At 42.4% G+C, this 15,398-nt stretch overlaps 1 long non-coding RNA gene across 1 annotated transcript in view; it reads right to left on the bottom strand.

Moving 5' to 3' along the window:
- LOC125109971 (uncharacterized) overlaps nucleotides 1-2,954 on the bottom strand; it is a 104,333-nt gene extending 101,379 nt beyond the window's left edge. The window contains exon 1 of the long non-coding RNA XR_007130397.1: nucleotides 2,855-2,954. This is a non-coding gene — a long non-coding RNA (uncharacterized LOC125109971). The remainder of the gene's footprint in view (nucleotides 1-2,854) is intronic.
- Nucleotides 2,955-15,398: the final 12,444 nt, after the last annotated feature.

The raw sequence follows: 15,398 nt of genomic DNA, 5'->3' as shown, positions 1-15,398 counted from the left end.
CATGTTTGGATATGGGAAAAGGCTCAGGTCGCTGCTGAAGCCATTCCCCGAGCTTTATGCCTTTTTCCAAATAACCAGAATTGCAGGAGAAGGTACTTTTTCCTCTGAACGCTACTTCCCAAGTCAGAGAAGATGGGATGTACTAGGGATTCTTTTAGCGTTGCCATTTGAGAATAGAAAAGGGGGCTGGAATTAGAAATTCAAATTGCATCTGATGAAATCACTCTGGACGCCACAGTTATTAACCCCACGTTGGCTCATTCCTCTAAATCTTGAGCTCCCTCTCAAATGTACTATACATTAAGTGCCAGAAATTATTGATCCCACCTTTCATACAGCTAGTACATCTCTGTACCGCTGAAATGCAAAGAAGCAATAAATGCTGAATAAGATGTTTCTTCTGGAAGGACCAATCATGAAAACATTCTAAAAGATGAGACAGTGGTGATAAGTAGCCTTCTAAAAAATGGAGACCTGCCGTAGGAAGACCTGCCATGGGGGATCTGCTGGGGAATTTTTTTTCACTAGGGGGATTCAACCTTAGTGATTAAGTGACTCACATTCACTTAAATAATAAAATGATAGTGTTTGAAAGAATTGAGAATGGTCTCTAAACTCCTTTCTTGTCAGAATAGATTGTTACAAAATGTTCCAGATAGTTCTACAGAGCTTCATTTGAAGACCTTGACATAAATCCAAAGCAAATCTCTACCTTAAAGTCCTGTTGGTAGAGTGATTAAATAAGAGTTACGTGGTATTCTTTGCTGAGAGGTGTTCATTTGATGAGGAATTGGGGAAAGCTTTTTCATAACCTTATGCAGTTCTTTGTAAGGACTTTAGTAAATTCTGGCTTCTGTCCTTGGTCAGAAGTTAACCACTTCTACTTAAGATAATTAGCAGTACGTAAGAAAATGCTTGAGGTTTAACTCAACAGAGAGTGGGAGTGGAAGGATGCAAGGGAGGCAGAGGCCAAGTCCCAGATTTAATTGCCAGAAACAAAGTGAGTGTGGTTGGTTTCTGAATAGGCCACAGACCAGACAGTAATCAGAATGATATGATCTGCAGAGATGGGGGTATTGGTTCATTGTTCAAGGGATTCCTGGGATGGAAAAAGAAGTGCAGCCCACTAACGCCCTACTTATTTGGAATTATTTATTTAAAGATTTATTTATTTGAGAGCGGGGGAAGGGGCAGAGAGAGGATCTTGAAGCAGATGCCCTGCTGAGTGCAGAGTGGGACGCAGGGTTCGATTTCACGATCCACTAGATCATGACCTGAGCTGAAACAGCTTAATGGACTGAGCCGCTCAGGTGCCCCTGATTTGCAGTTTTTAAAAAGATAGGTCTGGTGAAAAAGAACTTGGCTCGCATTTCCCCTAAGTCTCAGCATCTCACTCAATACCTAGACCTAGATGGATTCACAATGCAGAACCCTAGCATGCAGATGTGACCAAATATGCCTGAGGATGGAGCTTACATCACTGTCACAAGAACAAACTGAATCTTCCCACTTAACCACTTAACAGGTAAATGTGATCCAAAGAAAAGCACACACTCAAAACATTCACAGGCTCTTCAACACTGATCCGGGATTTAAAGTAATTTATTGGGGCCCTGAATATTAGGAATGAGCCTTTTTTTTTTTTTTAAAGATTTTTTTTATTTATTTATTTGACAGAGAGAAATCACAAGTAGGCAGAGAGGCAGGCAGAGAGAGAGGAGGAAGCAGGCTCCCTGCTGAGCAGAAAGCCCGATGTGGGGCTCAAACCCAGGACCTGGGATCATGACCTGAGCCGAAGGCAGCGGCTTAACCCACTGAGCCACCCAGGCGCCCCTTAGGAATGAGCCTTTTGAGGGACAGGTACTAAATGGAATTTTGACCCAGTGCAACTCACAGTTGGTCCTATGGGACCTCAAACTCTTTTCCCGTGGCTATTTCCCCATGACCTAAAGATACAGATAGAATTGGACAATCTCAGCCACTGGAAGCATCCTCACACTGACTTCTTGACCCAGGGAATATGGGCTATTATAACAGAGGGCCAAGAATACCCCCTATTAGCAAAATACAGAAGAGCAATACTACTGCATGATACCTATTAACACCTAGCAATATATTGTACAATTGTTTGCTTGTGTATGGTCTTTCTCCCTCCCTAGGATGTAATCTCCTTGAGGACAGAAATTTTGCCTGTCACTGTTCATCTTCAGTGTCTAGGACAATGACTGTCACCTAACAGGTGCTCAATTAATATTTATTGACTAGAGAGATGACTAAATTTCTGAAGGCAGAAGTCAGTGCTATCATCAAAAATTTGAAAGATACAGGTGTGGTAATTTCTACCACATTTCTATTTAAGTAAATATGGATGGGTCTTGGAGTATAAAAATGAACAATCATAAATATAATCACCTGGCATTTCAAACTGCAACTTTTATTCCAAATGCAATGTTCCTACTAGAACAGATAAATATTACTAACACCTGGAACACAGCTAATCATCTAGTAAATGCTTTTATTTTTACCCCTAGTCCAATAAATATTAACACTTGAGACAGGTTGATTTTACTTGGCAATGACAACAGTACAACTTCACTGCTACCTCAACTATACATTAACTTTTCGCCACTGTACTATATTTGTCAAACCAAATCTTCACTGTCTCCTTATCCCACAGACGTCACTATGGTTTGCTCTATTGATGACAGCATGCTTATAAGATTGTGTATTAATTAACTACTGTTGCATATTAAACTACCCCCCAAAATTGGTGGCTTAAAACAAAAATAAATATTTGTTTCTCAGAGCTTTTATGGATCAAAAATTCAAATAGGAAAGGGTAGGGAGGGCTTACCTCTACTGTGATGAAGGGAGCCTCAGCTAGAAGACTCTAAGGCTGGAGTTGGAATAATATGAAGACTTCTTCACTTGTGTGTCTGGCAATTGATACTGGCTGTTACCTAGCTAGGTTCCAAGGGCCAGTGGTGGGAGAAAAAGGGAGAGGGGCCAGGGAGAGGAGAAAAAAAGGGAGAGGGGCCAGGGAGAGGTTGAGAGAGAGAGAGAGAGAGAGATAAGCTGCATCCTTTTTATAACTTAGTCTTAGAAAGCACATAGCATCACTTAACTGTACTTCTTTGTTTGGAGTAGGCTCCAGCTCCCACCCAGGTTAAAGGGGGGAGGAAACATCACCCACCTCTTAGTGGGAGTAGTGACAATCACATTGTAAGAAGAACATGTGGGATGGGATAAATATAAAGTGTGGATATATTTGGATACAATCTGCCACCGATTCAGAAGTAGCAGGTACTCTAGATACGTATGCATGCCAAAAAGCAGGAGATGAAGCCTTAGAAAATGCAGCAGTCTACTAGTGATCAAATGCAATTAATGAACTATCACTGGATCCTGGTTTTAAAAAAACAGCTATAAAACAATTTGGTGTCCATCCATAATTCCCAACTTGAATGTAAAACAAATCCCCTATTCTCTCACTGTTCTATATAGATATGTTTAAGGTGTTTAAATTCAAAATTTAGTCCATAGGTTGTAGAATATCAATATGAGGTCATATTGGACTAAAGAAGAAATGGAAAAAACTCAGGAAATCTGCATGCAGTGTCTAATGAAACTTTGGATTGTCTCCTTTCAGCGAGGAGGTGAGTACATTTTTGGTTATCATGAAGAAGAGATGCATTATATTTCATAGGAATTTGTGTGTGTGTGTGTGTGTGTGTGTGTCTAAGTATGGGAACAAGGGTACTGTATATGGATATTGAATATTCACCTAATCTTCACAGGAAAATTAATTTCTTACTTAAAAATAACCTGAGTCCATTCCTGTTGCTTGTAACTACAAAACCCAACTGGTAGACCTCCCCACATCAGAGAGAGAAATAGCAACCACAGGATGAGAAGTAAACTTCAGCATCCAGACCAACAGATGGGAGAGAAAGAGCAAAGACATTCAGTGATAATGGAGGTTTTTGGTACCAACTGAAGACACCAGGAAAACTGCATCAGTAGCCATCATAAGGATTAAAGGAACCTTTGAAAAGCATTTACAACAGTGGCTAGGTAGTAAGGATCATACAAGTGTTGTTTAACAATAACAAATTAAATAGTGCTAGCTGAAAAATTAAAGTTAAACAGCATATGAGTTTTGGGGGGATTTCCACGAGGAAAAAGAGGAATTTGAGAGGTTAAATGTCCCAGTCATTCTATGATGGTGATTCAGAGCCAAAGATACTTTTGCTACCTTTGGAATGGTTATCCACCTTAGTCTACCTACCATCATCTCTGCCTCAATGATTGCACTGTCCTACTATTTGTTGCCTGAAACTTCTACTCTCAACCTCCCTCCCAACAACTCATTCTTCACATTAATTCTCCATCTAATTTTGTAAAGTTCTCTTCAAGTGACCACGCTAAAAGAATAGTAAGCTCTAAACATTGAGCATATCTCTAGAGAGCTTACTATTCCTAGTGAAAAACGACATCAACAAAATTAACCTAACATCTGTTGAATGACATATATACTAGTTACTATGCAGTGTGGCAGTTAAATATAATCAGTGTATGAATGCATCAGGTATCAGGACTCAATCAGAGAAGCAGGCCACCTTGAATAGTATGGAAATTAGGACCTGTTATAGCAATAAGACCTCTCACAATCAGGGAGAAATTTGGAGAAGTAAGGCTTAAAATACAGAGTTAGAGGATGAGAGAAAATTGTTAACCAACCCTTCTGACACATTAGCATGCTTGGACAAATTACGTTCTGCTGGGGAATTTGAGAAGCCAGGTATATCAGCTGCTGGAGTGGGTCTGTGAAGAGCTGGTGGGGAAATCTATGGTAAGCTATTGCCTTTGCATTTGAGGGCAGGCCTGGGGTTGCTGTTGGTCAGCAGTGCCAGCAGGTAGAAAGAAGAGCTAGACACCCAGTGGGAAGAGCCGGACTTATGTAAAACACTTCAGCACTTCTAACTTCTCTCATTGCATCCAACCACAACTTACAGACAGTTCTGCTGTTTCATTTCTGCCTTTATGTCTTGTGCACCTTTTTTGTTTGGACAACTTTAACATTGAACCATCCAGGGAAGGAGATTCTGGACAAAGTTGTTCTAGCTTAGCCAGGTTGATACAGTACAAATTCATTACAATCAATGAGCATTTAGATAAATTACTCATTTATATCTCTTTTAAATCACTTAACCAAATTGCTAGGTTTTGCTTTCTCATTGTGTTTTGGTTCATGGACACTTTTTTTTTTAATGCTTTATTTATTTATTTGAGAGAGAGAGAGTGAGAGAGAGCATGAGAGGTGAGAAGGTCAGAGGGAGAAGCAGACTACCCATGGAGTGGGAACCCAATTAGGGACTCAATCCTGACACTCCAAGATCATGACCTGAGCCAAAGGCAGGAGCTTAACAAACTGTGCCACCCACGCACCCGGTTCATGGACTTTTTAAGCAGGAAAATTTTTATTACTTTCTCTGATTTTAGATAGTCTTTCATTATCACCACACTCATACTAATACACACTGTCTTAGTCGACATGAGCTGCTATAACAAAATACCATAAAACAGGTGGCTTAAAAAGGAAACATTTCTCACAGGTTGGAGATTGGAAAGTCCAACATGAAGGCGCTGGCAGATTTGGTGTCTGTTGAGAGCTCTCTTCCTGGTTTTCGGATAGCTGCCTTTTTGCTATGTCATCACACAGTGGGGAGAAAGAAGACTCTGATCTCTTTCAATTCTTATAACAACAATCCCATTATGAGAGCTCTACCCTCATGACCTCATTGACACCTAATTCCCTCTTAAATGCCCCAACTCCAAAAACTATCACACTGAAGATTAGGGTTTCAACATATGAATTTTTGGGGGGATATAGTCAGTCCATAGCATGCACAGACACACACACACACGCACGCACGCACGCACGCAAATGCGCACCAGAAAGTACTAGATGTCTTTAAGCGGTGTTGTAGATTGGGTTCCCTTGAAGCAGATCCTAAAATGGGGATTCTTGCTCAAGTGATTTGTTGCAGTACTCTTAGGAAAGAGGAGTGAGGGGAGCAGGTTAGGGTAAGGGGTGAATGTGGTCTCAACTGGATGCTAGCTTAAATCTGATCCCCTGGAAAGCTCTAGAGAATAGACTGCACCAGTTAGCTCCATCTCAAGCAAGGGCACTGGCTCTTTGTACCCTCATACCATTTAGTCCCTGGCTGAGGTCTGTTGGTGGGGTGATGGATGGTTGCAAAGCATTTGGCTGAGGGCAGTTCTCCAGAGAGCAGGCAGCTGTGAGAGTTATCAGCCGACACTTAGTTGTTAAAGTGGATGGGGTGAGGCCCAACCTCATCCACTGCAATGCAAGGTGCTTTAAGAGCAGATACATCTGTATAGAGACTGTGTGGGAACTCAGCCAGCTGAAGCAGAAGGCTCACAACAGAATCATCTGTTTCTACTCCCTTTGTTTCTGTTGTGACTTCAGACATGCCACTGATTCTCTAGCAGTTTGGTGTCCTTCTGTGGTTCAGTGCTTGGTTATGGATGCTACATTTGCCATTGGACTCATGCTTCCTGTCTCCTCTCGTGTCACTGGACTCAGGTTGTCTCTGGCCCAAGTTTGGATGCCCACTTTTATTTCACTGCCTAGCAGGGTTCTCAGGCTCCCTCCTACCCTAATACCTTACCTCCCACCTCAGCATTGTTAGACGCAACTTAACATAATCACACCCATAAAAAGGAAAAGACCTCCCACACATAACTGGTCTTTCCCTCATTCTAAAGAAGTGCCTCAATGGTTTGCTAATTTACTTTGATCCTACGATTGCTCTCCTTTTTTTACTCAGTGTTTGTTATTTATTGCTGTGTAACAAAAGATCCCCAAATGTACCAGGTGAAAACAACAAACATTATCTTATCGTTTCTGTGAGTTGGAAATTTGGGAGCAGCCCAACTGGATAGCTATAGTTCAGAGGGTCTCATGAGGTTGCAGTCAAGATGTTGGCCATGACTGCAGTCATCTGAAGGCTCACTGGGCTGGAAGATCTGATTCCAACATGGTGCCCTCACACAGCCCAGTTGGCAGAGGCCTCAGTTCCTTGCCAGCTGTTGGAAAGAGGCTATGGTTTCTCACCACATGGAATCCTCCATGGGGCTACTTGACTGTCTCCAAGACATGGCAGTTTACTTCCCCCAGAGTGAATGATCCAAGAGTAAGTGATCCAATGTCTTTTAAGACCTAGTCTCAGAACTTATGGACAGTCACTTTCACCAAAATTATTTATTAGACATGAGTTACCAAGTCCAGTCTATACTCAAGGGGAGTGGAATTAAGCTCCATTTCTTCAAAAGAGAAGTATTAAAGAATTTGAGGACATATATATTCTTTAAGAATTTGTGGACATATTTTAAAACCAACATATACCTATCACGTTAACAGGGTCCCTGGCAGCTGTTCCCTGGTCCTCACCTACCTGGGATACTTGCAGGACTGAGGTAGCAGATTCTGAACCAAGAGAATGAGATTCACCTCCATAAAGGGATGATCACATAACTACTATTCTAGGGCATCTAAAAATTGGTGAGAGGAGAGGGATGCACAGTGAGGGAAAAAGGTAAGAGAAAATGGGCTTTGGAGTCAGACAGATTGAGGCTCAAGTCTTCACTTTGACATTTCTAACCTGGTTTTGGAAAGTCATTTAATTCAAGCCAATAATTTTTTTTTAGTATTAAATTGTGTGTTAGTGCACTAGATAGTAGGGAAAGGATGCTGAAAAAAATCCACTTTTGTGGTGCTTATAGTTTGATTAATCAAACAAACATTAAATAAGTCATTTCAATTGTGATTGAAATGTGCTATCAGAGTACATCCCAAGGAGAGTTAGCCTTGTCTAAGGAATAAAGGAAGACCTCCCTGGGGAAGGGACATTTTAAATTGAAATTTGGAGGATGATTAAGAGTTAGCTAGGTGATGGGTGCCTGGATGGCTCAGTCAGTTAAGCATCTTCCTTTGGCTCAGGTCCTAATCCAAGGGTCCTGGGATCGAGCCCCACATAGGGCTCCCTGCTCAGGGCAGAGTCTGCTTCTCCTTCTCCCTCTGCTCCTCCCTCCACTCATGCTCTCTCTCTCAGTAAATAAATAAAATCTTTAAAAAAAAAAAAAGAGTTACCCAGGTGACAGGAACAGATAGTACAAATGTTGTGAGGTACCAAGACCCTGCAACTTCTAAGGAGACAACAGAAAGTCAGAGGGACAGGAGTGTTGATGGTGAAGGAGACAGTGGGGAGAGATGAGACTGGAAAGCTGGCTAGAGACCATACTTTTCTGAGTTTCAGAGGTCATATTAAGGATAGGGACCCATACCTACCATTCCCAACAATGGTCAGGCCAACTACTGACTTTTTAATATTTCACCAATAACTTGGAGCAGGTCATTTAATCATGGATTCATTTTTAAAGTTTTTAATTTTAATTCCAGTAGAGTTAACATACAGTGTTGTATTAGTTTCAGGTGTATGATAGAGTGATTCAACAATTCTGTACATTATTCAGTGCTCATCATGATAAGTGTGCTCTTTACTCCCAGCTCCTACTTCCACCATCCTCCTACCCACCTCCCCTCTGGTAACCATCAGTTTGTTCTCTATAGTTAAGAGTCTATTTCTTGGTTTGTCTCTTTCTCTCCTTTTTCCCCTTTGTTCATTTGTTTTCTTAAATTCCACTTATGGCTGAAATCATATGGTATTTGTCTTTCTCTGACTTATTTCACTTAGCATTATACTCTCTAGCTCCATCCATGTTGTTGCAAATGGCAAGATTTCATTCTTTTTATGGCTGAATAATATTCCTGTGTGTGTGCATGTTTGTGTGTGTATATATCACATCTTTTTTATCCATTCATCTATCAATGACAGTTAGGTTGTTTCCATAATATGGCTATTGTAAATAATGTTGCAATAAGTATAGGGATGCATATATCTTTTTAAATTAGTATTTTTGTATTCTTTGGATAAATACCCAGTAGTGGAATAACTGGATCATAGGGTAGTTCTATTTTTAATTTTTTTGAGGAACCTTCATACTTTTTGCACAGTGGCTGCCCCAGTTTGCATTCCCACCAACAGTGAATGCAGGTTCCCCTTTCTCCACATCCTAGCCAACTCTCGTTTCTTGTGTTTTTTATTTTAGCCATTTTGACCAGTTTGTGGTGATATCTTAATGTGGTTTTGATTTGCATTTCCCTGATGATGAGTGATGTTGAGCATCTTTTTATGTGTCTCTTGGCCACCTGGATGTCTTCTTTGGAGAGATGTCTGTACATGTCTTCTGCTCATTTTTTAAAAATCGCTTTATTTATTTGACAGATAGAGAGAGAGAGCATGAGTGCCAGAGAGCACAAGATGGGGGAAATGGCAGAGGGAGAAGAAGAAACAGGTTACCCGCTGAACAGGGAGCCTGATGGGATGCTGGCTCAATCCCAGGACCCTAGGATCATGCCCTGAGCCAAAGGCAGATGCTTAACTGATTGAGCCACCCAGGCACCCCTCTTCTGCCCATTTTTAAGTTAGATTATTTGTTTTTTGGGTGTTGAGTTGTATAAGTTCTTTGCATATTTCGGATACCAACCCTTTATCAGATATGTCATTTGCAAGTATCTTCTCCCATCTCAACTACTGTTTAAGCAGAGGTGTGGCTTGATGAGAATTGTACAAAATGAATTAAAGAGGGACAAAGTGGATGGAAGGGGCCCTTTTGGGGGAGCACTACAGGAACCTAAGTGGGGAGGTGATGGTAGCTGTAGAATTAAGACACCATTAGGAGAGTAAAAGATAGGACTTGGTCAATGACTGTGGGTTGGAGACAGGAATCAATGAACACTGTCCAAAGGTCAGATTTTTCAGTGATGATGGTGGGTGATGGGTGGGTGGGAGCAGACTTTGCATTCTGCTTTAGACATACAGAGTTTTAGGGACTTGTGAGATATGAAGCAGAAGTGTTGGAAAGGCTCAGAGTTCAGAGAGGGCGGGGCTCCGAAGGCAGCTGTGAGGGTCTAGACCTACACACAGCAGTAGCTTCTTGAAGGAGTGATGGTCAAGGTGAGAGTGTAGCAAAAGTCCAGGGAACCCTTGCATTTAACAAGCAGGGAGAAATGAAGCCTGCAAAGGTCCCTGAGGAGAAACAGAGATGGGAAGAGGAGGAAAACCTGGATGGTGGAACACCAGAGCTAAGGAAATGGTGTTTCTAGAGGAAGAGTTAAGTGGAATTACTGTTAGGATAATTATAATCCTTATTTCATAGGACTCTGTGATGATTAAATGAGATAACATATACAAAAAATAATTTAGTAATTCATAGAGGTGTACAAAGTTGGGTGTTCTCTTTAGCAGAGAATGGGAGTGTATGGGGTAAAGGTTGGGGGAGGGGAGAAGAAGGCCAGAATGTTCCCTCTGAAGGTACTTCCCAGAGCCTGATGCATCTAATGCAAACTTGCAGTCAATTATTGACATTTGGGGCCAGCCAGCCTTTGACAGTGTGCAGTGTGATTTTGGAAACCAGGAAAAAGTACCCTGCTCTAAAAAAAAATCTCTACCTGCTTAATATTCCTTAAAAATCCCTTCCAGGGAAGACCTACAAAGCCATTTCATTCTATAATAAAAGGTTTTAAAATGCAAATACCTGGGGCAGTTACCACAGCAATGTGAAGGAGACAGTTAAGTATAATTATGTTATCAGATCCTTTTTTTTCTTTTTAAACTTCATAAAGACACCCCGAACCAGGAAGGACCAGGGAGGGAAGGGAATGTTTGGTCACTGAAGGAGAAACAGGAGGTGGGAGACACCCAAGGCAAATTTCACTGACTTCTCAGTTTCACAATTTTCCTTCAGGCAGGATCTGTTTATCTTCACATCAATCCAGAAAAAAACACAACTTTTGTGCAAGGTACCTTGCTTGCATCTATCTGGGTAGCCGGTGTTGACCCTTACCTTAGCAGGAGGAATGCACCTCTTCTAGGTGTTCCACAGGCCTGTATTTTTCCCTGGCAGGTATTGGTGACCTATAATCTAGAATCTAAATACAGATTCCCAATGCTGCCCAATTTAGGGTGCTGATGGTGGGGAGTGGACCCTTCTGGGGGTTGCTGTGCTGAACCAGTGCCAGAATCACTAAATTGGGCCCTTTAAGAATGGTGTATCCAGGGACTAACCCTGGGAAACTGACCTCTCCTTCACCTTTCCAGTAAGCACTCGGGAATGTGCTCGGTTGTTAGGTTCTCTTGTGCCTGGTGGGCAGGCATGTCCTAAACTAGAGTCTTCAGAACTGAGCAGAGGGCTAAGAGAGTAATGAGTCCTACTGCCCTATCAAGGAAGCAGGAAAAGGAACTTCTGAAGGCATGGATGGGCTCCTCAGACAAGCTGGTGGCATCACAGCATGGGCCTCAGGGCCTGGGCACTGAGGCCAAGGAAACCTCTCTGAAGACAGGAAGATTGTCAGGTCTCCGTTTGCTCAATCTATGTAATTGGCAGTGTCCTTCATCAGGGCCTCCAAGGATATTTCTGTCAATCACGGTCATCTGCACAATCAGGCTGTTACTCTCTGCAACAATTCCTTTTCTGGGGATCATCAATGTCTTGCAGTTCATTACATCCAAGAAGCTGCTTGTTACCATGGGATTCTGAGGCATTCAACTACATTGTATTTGCACCTAGGATGCACCCATTAAATACTCCAACTGAAGGCCATAGGAGAACAGTCCTTGCCCTCAAGGGTGCTTGTCTCGTCCGGTTGGGAGATGTCAGGCTCAACTGGCTACCCCTTTCCTTGACGCCACACTTCTCTTCCAACAGGCCTATCTTCTCTACTGGCCCCCTGAACCCCCCAACCCCAGCTTCTGGACTTGAGGAAGAGCTGCTGAAGAAGCTACAAAGAGCCTTAGGCTCACCCTGGCTGCTGGTCTGCTTCCTGCCTGAGCCCAGCTCTGATAACCAGATGCTGGCCCCATCTCCTCTGTGCCTCAGTATTGTTTTGGACTCTGCCTTGTAGCTACACAAGCCTCTGATTTCTCCTCATCAGGAGCAGTGCTATCATCTCCCCAAACCACTCGGGCATAAGCCACCCCAACACACATTACATCGTCGGGTGCTAATGCCGATCTGGCCCACTCCTGTCCGACCTGCTCGTGCTCTATCTGCAGACTGAACTGACGTCTGGAGCTGGGTCGAGACTCTGAGCATATGACTTCCCCTACTGTTCCCAGTTCCAGTGAACAGACCGAATTCTAGAATTTACTCCTTTAATAATCAGTCCTACCCCCATTTTAGTTAATCATAGATGTACAGCTGTTTCTTGAGCTATGTCAGGGAAAAGCAAGTTTAAAAAAAGAAAACAAATGCGAGACAATGCGTATACAAATGTGCGATGGTGTACGGGGTACACACAACACGGAACGATTCCAAATGAGAACATGGCTCGTCTTGTGGTGGTGGGCTAGACCTGTGTATTCCAGTCAAGAAGTTAATCATTCAGTCAGGAGGGCATACTGGTTCTCAAGATGCTCCAGTAAAGTGAGAGGAAATAGCGAAAGAACAGCAAAACACCAAGGTACTCCCCTAAAAACCAAACCAACAACCAGAAATCAATGTGGCTGGCAAGCTGTGCCCTAAATTCCCAGTAAGCAGAAGATAATTCCACACACTGATTAGAAGAATTTTGGTCCCATGGGCACTTCAAACACAAAGTCAGAATCGGAATTCATTAGCCTTTCTCTGAGTTTCCTGACTTGGTTGACTATCACCCTGCCATCCAGACTAGAAATCTGGTATTAGAGCAAAAATGAAGACACACTCCAAAGACTTGAGAATGGAGTGGGAGGCCCTGTGGCCAAAGCAGGGGACTGACCCAGCACAGCCTCAGCTCTGGGGAATGAAGTTCTAACAGGTCACAGAGCTTCCCGTATTGTGAAGCCAAAATCTGTGAGAGCTGCTGACACGGGCTGGCGACAGGTCAATTCTGTCACGTGCATGATGCACCTTGTTTGGGATAATGACATTTGGCCACTTCTGTTGTGCCTCTCAGAGGCTGAGGAGGGATTCGCAACCCCCTTCCCCCACCAGCAGGCCTGGGCTGCTGTCTGCACCCTAGGTACAGGTCAGGCTCTGTTGCTCCTGCCTTCCTCTTCCACAGACCCCGACGTCCAACTGATAACCAAGTCATTTGATCACCTGTGTTTTTTCATTTCTCATTTGTCTCTTCATTTCCATCCTACTTGTGCTGACTTAGTTTAGTCTAATCTCTGCAGAGTTCAGCACACGTCATCATTTTGTTTAAGTCTGAACCCCACCCCCAACTTCCCCTCGAGTGCCCCATGCAACCCATTGTTTACACATTCTCCCATCAAATGCTTGGTTTGTGGCTCTCATCTGTTTATTAGACTGTCTTCCTCTTTGGACTGTGAGAGCATAGATGTTCCCATATCTTAGTATTCTTCCTTATATGTTCAGAAACTTATAATCTTGACATCCAGTAGACACTTAATAAATGAAAGTGAATGAATGAAGACCTATTGGTATCTCTTCACAAATTACATAATCTTCACATCATATATGTGAATAAAAGGAGTATGTGTTTTAAAATGAGTCAGTGATATGACTCAGCTCATCAATATAACCCTGGATGGTGATGGTGGGAAGATTTTGCTACAGGGTGAATAAAGATTATTTTTCCTCTTTAGCCCTATTTTAGCCTGTTCTCTTTATCAAATAGCCTGGGCATTCGATTCTTGTAATTTATGAGTTCCTATATATTCATCTTCTGGGAAAATTCACAGAACGTACTTGCAAACGGAAAATAATTTGCTGGTATTTTTTCCTCTTTTTGGCACACGAATAAACGGAATGTTCTGACAACTTCAGTATCTCTTGCTTTGCCGACTCCCTTGCCCAATATTTGTCTTCAGCAATTTCACTGCAGTTATTTTTTTCTCACAAAGAAATACGTTTCTTCACATTTAAGAGGCACAAATTGTTGCTCCCACTTTTCAAAGGAGATGTGTTGTTTCCAGATTTAGAAAGACACTTCCAGCTGCCAAGCTCTGTCAGACCCTGCCTTGGCTTAACGAGGAATGTTTCTGTTTTTCTTAGGCGCAGGAAAAAAAAAAAAAAGTAAAGCCCCCCAATTATTTAAGTATCTTTCAGTTTAGTTTAAAGGCCAAGAGAGGCAGTTACATGAACATCTGAAGGAATGAGTTTGGGTGGAAGACTTGGACTCATCTGCCAAATGCTGTGCCTGGCTTTGCACAGATGGGGTAAGCCTCTGGCCTCTGCTTCCTTACTGGTATAATGGGGAGGTTGACCTATGTGGTTTTTGGAGTCTGTCCTAGTTCCAAAGTTCTATGACTTGATGTATTATTCTCCTCTACTGCTATGTAAGTTTTGGTTGTGTATACCCTCTCCAAGGGAGGGAGACTATGTTTTATTATAATGAGGTGGCCAGGGACAATGGGAATGTATTGTTGGATAATTTTTACTCCCTTTTGAGGACATGGGGGATGAGCCATACTGGGACAAGAAATGAAGAAGGCATATACTGGGACTTTCTCCTTTCTCTGGGCAACAGATCTGATTGTTCAGGGAAGAGGTCTAGTTTGGAGTCTATCTTGTGGCTACTTTGGAACCTCTCCTGACTTGTTCACCCAAGTTCTGTGGCATTCCTTAGCAGGGTAGGATTTTTTGGTATGTGGATGTTCCCCTAAAGATCTAGAACTCTGGTCTCTGACACACCTGAAGTTGATGATGAGGCACTGAGAAAGAGGAGTGTTCTCATCCTCCTCCAGCTTCCAGGAACCACTGCTAAATTGGCAGGGAACTTCAGATTCAATAGTGACTGGTTGAGGCACAGGGATGGTATTGGACCACTGGTTTGGGTGGCTGAATAGCTACACTAACTTCAACTGTTTCTGCCATGGACCTCGGCCACTGTGGCAGTTCTTTTGGTGAAAGAATTTGAGGGACTCCCTGTTTTCAGCAGCTCTACAGTAAAGCCATAGCCGCAGAAATGGTGGTGGAGAATGGTTTCTTCTGGCAGACAAATGGATTTTCTTTGAAGTGATCTAGGTAAGCCCTCATGGGTTTCTGGAATGTATCACAGACAGGAAACCCCAAGAGAGGAGACTAGATTTCCTGCCTCTGGAATGGGAGTGCAGAATTTTATTGATTTGAATATGAAAAAAAAAAAGATCTCATTTTGAGCTCCAAATGAGTGAAGTAGGGCATTTAAATTGTACCATATTTAGTTTCTCCCACAGATGACGGTTATTGAATGAGTACTTATTGACTGACTAGATAAATGAAACTGCTATTGAAAAGAAACTGAGGATAAAGGAGTTCTGCAGGCC

Source organism: Lutra lutra, chromosome 9 (genome assembly GCF_902655055.1).
Source record: "Lutra lutra chromosome 9, mLutLut1.2, whole genome shotgun sequence".
NCBI lineage: Eukaryota > Metazoa > Chordata > Mammalia > Carnivora > Mustelidae > Lutra > Lutra lutra.
This window is presented reverse-complemented; position numbering and strand designations above follow the sequence as displayed.